The sequence below is a fragment of the Mya arenaria genome, chromosome 17, assembly GCF_026914265.1.
Source record: "Mya arenaria isolate MELC-2E11 chromosome 17, ASM2691426v1".
NCBI lineage: Eukaryota > Metazoa > Mollusca > Bivalvia > Myida > Myidae > Mya > Mya arenaria.
Genome location: NC_069138.1, coordinates 32,636,674 through 32,644,868, shown reverse-complemented (window position 1 = coordinate 32,644,868; position 8,195 = coordinate 32,636,674). Strand labels below are relative to the sequence as shown.

The following is an 8,195-nucleotide window of genomic DNA, read 5'->3' as shown; positions in this document are numbered from 1 at the left end:
GAGCAAGTCAAATAATTTCGAAGATACGTATGACAAACACATTTCTAACGGCTTGAGATAGTATCATATGCACGGGACATGGATATCGCACGGACGAAAATAGAAAAGAGTCTAATGAGATTTTATCTGTATTGAATAAACACACATCCTAAATATTTTGTCAAACAATATTATTATGTATTGGGTTGGGCCAAAAATCATAACAACCTTAGAAAATGTCCCTCCCCGCAACAAGGAATAGTTAATTGTCGACCTTGCTGATTCTCTTAATGCAATACCACCCAATACAAAAACATAGACTAATAAGATATCTTAACACTTTACAGTTTCAATTTCATGGATGTATAACATTATTTAAAATACTTCATACATCATTCTTTCAATCACAAATTAACGATTATGGATTTTTTTTGAAGTGAAAAACGTCCCCGAACAGAAAAATACGTACAATTTTACATCTTTATTCACAAAAGTGCCTTAAACTTCTCAACTGAAACTGGTGATTTAATGTTATGATATTTATGCAATTATTGATCACAGAATGGAAATAATTTTAATTAGTGTTTATTAGTGTTTATCATGTATTCACAGATTTCTTTATAACTGTGACAACATCAGAAATAATTTTAACTTTTTATTTTAACTCCGCGGTCAAAATACTTCAAGAAAACGTATTACAGTTTATCATGTATTCACAGATTTCTTTATAACTGTGATACTCAACATCTGAAAACGTTTCTTCTAATCCTGCTATGCTTGATAATCGATAAACCGCTAGTGTGTAGGAAGTAGGTCATTTACAAACAAAAACACAACAGCTCGAAATAGCTGCGTATATAAGACTGCTCTTATATATAAATACCAGACGCGCAGCTGCCTGCTGACTTGAACATTGTGAAAAAGTGCAAATATTTTCATAGGATAAAGTTAGTGCGTAGTAATATTTTCCATTTAGACAAGGTATGTTTGTATAATATTAGTAAGCATATTTATTATATATATTTATTATAAAACAATCGTGAATGTTAAACTGTTCAGAGATGTTTTGAGAACAATAGTGTGATAGAGGGTATATATAATAGCACACAGTTGTAAACAGAGAAATATTCAACCTTATGACACAGTTTAGTATCATCGAACATGTTACTTTCGAGATTGTTATTTAATTGGGAATTGTATGGACATTTTTTAACATTTAATAAAACTGTGTTAGGCTTATTATTATGTGTTGAATCCTTTCTTATTGTTAACGTTATTACGAACACCTTTAATAGTACATACCTGAGCCAGTTTCATAAAAATAGTGAAGAGAGAAAATATTTTCACTCATAAATTACGTTAATCCGATCTTACAGTTTTAAACAGAAGTCTCCTCAGGTAAGAGAGAAGTTTAAAAAGGTCTTTGAAATTGGAACATGAATTAACAATAGGGGTGTGTTCCTTTTGTGTAAAGAACGCTTTGGCTGTCAAATTACATATATCCACAGAAAGCAAAAGTTGTTCAAATGATACCAAAATTATATAAGATTACCAGGCTTACATACTAAGCAATAATTGCAAAATGCTAAGACAAACTATATACATCGAATTTCTCCAGCTAACACAATGCTCATGAAAACTGAAAAAACATTTGACGGCTTTCAAGCAATCCAACTTGTAACACAGTTTTATCTTGTTACTGTTAAACCAATCAGTTTTGCAGTTTAACTTTCGGTGCAATTCACCTGATATGTTTGAGCACTTGGGTAAAGGCCTATATGTTAAAACATTTCTAGATGATAAAGGGTCTGATTCTGCTTATTTGCACATGATTTAACTGTTCTTTTTAGCTCACAAGAGCAAGAAGTGCTAAAGGTGAGCTATTGTGATCGGTCTTTCCCGTCGTCCGTCCGTCCGTCCGTTCGGACGTCCGCCCGTCAACAATTGCTTAAAATATATCTCCTCTAAAACTGCCAAATTCAATGAATGTTGATCAACAACAACAAAAATGGCCGACTTCCTGTTTTGCTTTATAAACCATCTTCTCTGAAACAACCAGTCCAAATTCAATGACACTTAATAGGAAAAAACTTCCTTGGTGACCCTCTATAAACATACAACAAGGGGTCATTATTGTTCAACAACAACAACTACTACAACAGCAACTACAACAAAATGGCTGACTTCATGTTTTGCTTTAAAAAGCACCTCTTCTGAAACTACCACTCCAAATTCAATGAAACTTTACAGGAAGCTTCCTTGGGTAACCCTCTACAAAAATACAACAAGGAGTTACGATTGATCAAAAACACAACAACAACAACAACAACAACAAAATGGCCAACTTCCTGTTTTGCTTTTAAAAACATCATCTCTAAAACCACCAGTCCAGATTCAATAAAACTTTACAGGAAGCTTCCTTTAGTGACCATCTACAAAAATACAACAAGGGGTCACGATTGATCATCAAAAACAACAGCAGCAACAACAGCAAAAAGGCTGACTTCCTGTGTTGCTTTGAAAACAAATCTCCTCTGGAACTACCACTCCAAATTCAATTAATCTCTAAAGTTAGCTTCCTTGGGTGACTCTCTACAAAAAACAACAAGGAGTCGCGATTGATCAACAACAACAACACTCTGGCCAACTTCCTGTTTTTCTTTTAAAAAACATTTCCCCTGAAACTACCAGATCAAATATACTGAAACTTTACAGGAGGCTTTATTGCATGACCCTCTACAAAAATACAAAAAAGGCATTAAGATTGATCAACAACAACAACAACAACAACAACAAAATGGCCGACTTACTGTTTTGCTTTTAACAAAATCTCTGAAACTACCATGACAAATTCAATAAAACTTTAAGGTAGCTTCATTGCATGACCCTTTATTCATATGAAACAAGTCATCATTATCAGTAAAGATATGTTTAAATTGCAACAGTTTTATTGATGTTTTATTACAGAGGTGTGGCCCTTTGCTTAGGTGAGCGTTTTACGGCAATCTTGGCCCTCTTGTTTAACTTATCCTACGATATTAACTTCACATGCGTATTCAACACGCTCGCATTGTTGCTTACTAGTTTGCTTGAATAAAGAAGTCTAAACGTATATCGCGTGATGTATTACAGAGAGTTCTTATTGTGTTTTAAAGTTACGAGTGCACCCTATGCTCAAATCGACGAGAACAGTTCGAAACCATGAGTTGTATTTGTACAATGTTAGAAGTATTTCTTCTGTCGACCAAGCAGTTGTAAGCCTCTCATTTAGACCCCTCCCCACCCCCCCACCCCACCCCCAACAAAAATAGAGTTAATATTGACATGGGCTGTCAGGTGAATATTATATCATAAAAGTAATTATAATCATAAGCAGTTGCCATAGCTAGCACCTGAATCCAGACTAATTTTATACACAGGTAAACAAATAAACGTTCAATGCGGGATTCGGTTTAACAGTCAGTACCAAAAGTAGGTCTGCTAAAGCAGCGGTTTTGTTGCAATCATGCAATTCACAAGCACTGATTTATTTAAGCACCACAGATGACCTGACATTAAAGCAATTGACGTAATTGAAGATAGCATGCCCCTTAATAAGACAAACGGTTATGAAGGGTTTAAACGATTTTTTCATGGCTGGGAGAAGAATAAAAATGCAGCAAGCTAGATCAAAATGTTATAACATCCGTTCAGCGCTACCATCGTCAAAATATGGTCACAGGTGGGACAGCCTCAAGTGTAAACAGAATGAGACACAAATTTAAATTAATAACAATATCAGTTATTTTGTTTTTCAATCACGTCTTATATTATCTTTATATTTAGTTTGATTTATTTTCAATATACTTATTTCATTTTTTAAAACATTTGTAATGTATTGTATATAACTAAGTCACCAGTAAACTGCGCATGCTCATTAACACCCGATCGCTTTATTACTTATCCGGCGTTTGTTTGAATAAGGTGTTCTAAACGTATAGCACATGTTATGTTACAAAGAGTTCCTACTATATTAAATAGTTGCGTTGACTTTATTTAAGGAATATAATTGCGGGGTTGATGTTATTATTGGGGGTATGAACGAAGGACTCCACGCGTAATTTGACCAGCCCAATAGCGTTCGTATCCCCGATCATGACATCAACCCCGCAATTCATTCCTTATATGTACACCAATAGTTCATTATTTATTTCAAGAATTGTTAAAAGAAACTTTTATTCATTTAAAAAAACTTTTCAGTTATCCTTTCTTACCCATTTTGTAAATAGAACGACACGACTGTAACCGGAATCTTTTTTTTCAAATGACGTCACAATAACGCGAGAAAAGATCAACCACTTGAAATCCCTTTTAAACGTAAAATTGAAACACTTATGGCAGCAGTAAATTAAACATATCATAAATTAACACTTTCTAAAATGTTAAATTATATTTTACGGGACCTGCTGACACAATACAAACAATAGCAAGATCAATAGTTTTCATTGGCGATCCGAACATATCCGAAGATGTTGCGTTCATCAATTTATAAACGCAATTGCCAAAGGCAGTTCTTTTAAGGAATGGAAGTTGAGGTGTAAATATAAACAGGTACACAAATGAACTCAATCACTAAACTCATCACTTAGAAAATGACTGGCCTATTCGTATGCTAAATACACGACCACAGTCATGGATAAATAACACATCAAAAGGCTACACTACTAAACTTATGAGTCAGAGCTAATTTTGGTTTGAAAAAAACAACAAAAAACACCACACATTAAGTAATGTTTTATAAAGCTTAAAATTTTCCCAAGAATGGAATAAATCATAGTTTAGATAAAAGCAAATAAAATATTTTTATGAAAAACAATTATATACACTAACATTGGTATCGTTAAGAGATGTTTTGGTTTGTGTGATATCATTTATGCATCATGATATTCATTTGGTCTTTGTGGAATGCATCATAATACACATTTTGTCCTTATGAAATGCATCATTATATACATTTATTTTGCAGAACGTATCGTAATAAACGGTTATGCAACATAATATACACCAGGTCTAAATAGAATTCATCGTAATACCGATTTGATCTATGTGGAATGCAACATAATATACATTTTGTCTCCGTGGAATGCATCATAATATATTTGTGGAATGCATCATAAAACACATTTGTCATTGTGGAATGCATCTTAATATCTTTGTGAAATGCATCATAATACCAATTTTGTCTTTGTGGAATGCATTATAATAATAAATCATGCATTTTGCCTTTGTCGAAAGCATCATAATACACATCTCGGTATTTATAATTCAAGTCGCATCCGGTTGTCCGGTTAGTGCAATGGTTAGCGCACTCGCTTCTCACCCGGGATCGATTCCCGGCCTGGGCGTATGTGAGTTTGGTTGGTGGTCACCAATCGGCCAAGTGGGTTTTCTCCGGGTACTCCGGTTTTCCCCCACAACACAAAACCACATTATTGCGCAACATCGTGCCGACAAGAATGCCTTAGTATAAGTTAGCATAACTTTTTTCTCTTTGTTAAAACTAAAGGAAATTTCACCTACACTGCTTACGTTTTGTGTTTCAAACCGGGTAGTGCGAGTATCAGAAAAAAAACAATGGAAACAGTTATGCAATGGAAACATTCAAATGTATACCATATTTAGAGCCACAAAACAAATTCTCAAACGACACTGAACTAGAGACACAAACACACGAACAAACATCACCCATCCGATAAACACTGGGATCTCCGCCACTGAACGGTCAATAAATTGCGTATACAGGACAATGCATTTACATATTATAAGGAATGCTTCAAAATCTGGGTCTGATTTGAGATAAAACGTTAGTGATTCAAACTGAAGCTAAACAGTGAGAACGTAAAATAAAGCCACTCGTAAGTAGTAAGTTATAAAAATAACTTTTTGTCCACCCGGTAAATCTAAACAGCCTTTATACACATAAAATATCTCTATTTAATTATTATTTTTTTGAAATAATTAAACTCTCAATTACAAATACGAAATTATATTTGACATCGCAAACGATTGGTTTAGCTTTTACGATAACAGGGGTTTTACGATTATGTCAATACGGAGTCTAATTGGTTTGTTGAAAAATTAGAGAACAGCGAGGAAGCAAAATCTTTAGATAAAACAGGTCCTTCATTGATACAAAACAGATGTTGTTTTGTTATGAAATTATGTTTTTTATTTATTTGCTTGCTAAAATTTGGTAAACATCTTGTCTGCTGCCAGAGCAGCTGCTGGTGAAAATAATTCCTGTTTAATGATTGATAGATGCAGGTGTTTCCCCTCAGAGGTACATTTGGTTTGGCCATAGAAAATACATTCTTTGATAAGCGTTATGTTCACATTTCAACTCTTACCAGTCAGAAAACACAAAACAATGTTGATTAAAACGAGAGTATATCACCTACTCGTTAACTTCTTTGAGGAAATCAAACATTAAACAGCCGCTGGAAAAAGGCAATCCGAACTAATAAAACAGAAAGACAAAACTTTGCTCTTGAAGGTTGATAAATGATTAAAGTCTTACATGATACACTTTTAAATACTTTGGCTTCTAAACGATGTTTTGTTGGTTTTGACAAAAAACTAAACTTACCAATCTAATGATGGCAAAAAATACCTTTTTTGAAATACCTTGATCAATTAAATATACAGGTTTGATGGCTAAATAGTTTTATTTTGCTTTGGTGTGTTTGTTACAGTTTGTAACCGTCTTTGATATCCGTTGATATAATTAAGGTTGTTAAAACGCAGTTAAAGGTAAGTGCTTTATTTCGGTCATTTTAAGAGAAAATATGCACAAATTACTTCATACTATTTTAGGTACGGATATTTACAAACTCTTTACAATTTTATACACTATTTCAGTTTTTATGTTAGAGTATTGTTGTTTCCCAAGAGAAGTTCTGCCTCAATGGCATTTCAAAAAAAGTACATTTATTCTATGGAAATGTCACATATTTTGCTTGTCAGGGCATTTTCTAAACCTGTATGACTATGGGAACACTTGTTTAAGAGGTACTTAAATATAAGAATACATTCAAGCATATCGTAATAAAGTTTGACAATTTCTCATTGGAGAGTAGGTATGTCTTTATACAGCTTGAAAGTTATGACAATATAAAGTTAAATTTTTGCAACTGACTTATGAAACTGACAATAAAAGCAGCAAAATGTCTCCAAATAGTTCGCGGCATATGTTTGACTCTACTGAATGAATGAAACAGGCCAAGGTATATGCGACTTTGTTCATATGCGTACGTGGGATTATGCTCGAAATATATAGCTGCGTAAATAAGATTGCTGTTTTGTCTCAGCTGTCAGAAACGAGGATGCCTGCTTGTTTGAACGTTGTTAAAGAGTGCAAAGGTTTTAACTGGATAAGCGTATTAATCGTTGGAAAAGGTATTTTTGTAAATAAGTATACATGTTTTAATAGAACAAGCAGCGTGAATTTTCAGCTATTCAGAGAGATTTTCAAATCAATATTATGATAAATGATGTGTATATGCACATAGTTGAATAACGCGATATATATTTAACCTAAGCGCATTAGTATAGCAAATTATCCTAAGAAACACCTCAATGATTCCATTGAGTGTGTTGGTCAATTAATTCGACAGTTCAAACTTCTGAAAAGAAACTCTTAAATAAAATTTACCTTGGCTTTTGAATTAAGCTCCAATTTCTGTAATCAGTGACAAAGCCTTAATACTTAAAAGCATGGATTCAGCTAGCATATATAATTGTATAATAGTGGCGTATGACGTGCCTAAACCTGGTTGAACTCCAGCGACCTCAAGTTTCGATTTACTTACATTAGTTAAGAACTATATAAATGCATGCGTTGTTTGTCTGTGTTGATTTGCAACATGCTTATGCCTGTCTGTGTGGTTTAAGCCCTTAAAGCGGCACAATAAAGGTTAATGCAAAAACATATTAATAATGCATTATTATGTTTAATTCATTTCACTTTAATTATTAAATCAATTAAATATTGTTGTTTTTTTGGTATTGTTTCACAGTAACCTTTTTACTAGCAATAAGTTAAACAAAATAATGCATTAAAACAACTTTTTACTTGCACCTATATTGTGACTCTTTAACATATAGGGCTTTCGTAGACATTTAATACCCATTAACTCACTTATGGTTATGGATTATCATTAAGCCATTTTGTTAAAAGG

At 33.4% G+C, this 8,195-nt stretch overlaps 1 protein-coding gene across 1 annotated transcript in view; it reads left to right on the top strand.

Moving 5' to 3' along the window:
* Positions 1-881: 881 nt before the first annotated feature.
* LOC128222983 (uncharacterized) overlaps positions 882-8,195 on the top strand; it is a 114,213-nt gene continuing 106,899 nt past the window's right edge. The window contains exons 1-2 of the mRNA XM_052932196.1: positions 882-960; positions 2,947-2,966. The gene's annotated coding sequence lies outside the window, so the exon portion shown is untranslated. The remainder of the gene's footprint in view (positions 961-2,946; positions 2,967-8,195) is intronic.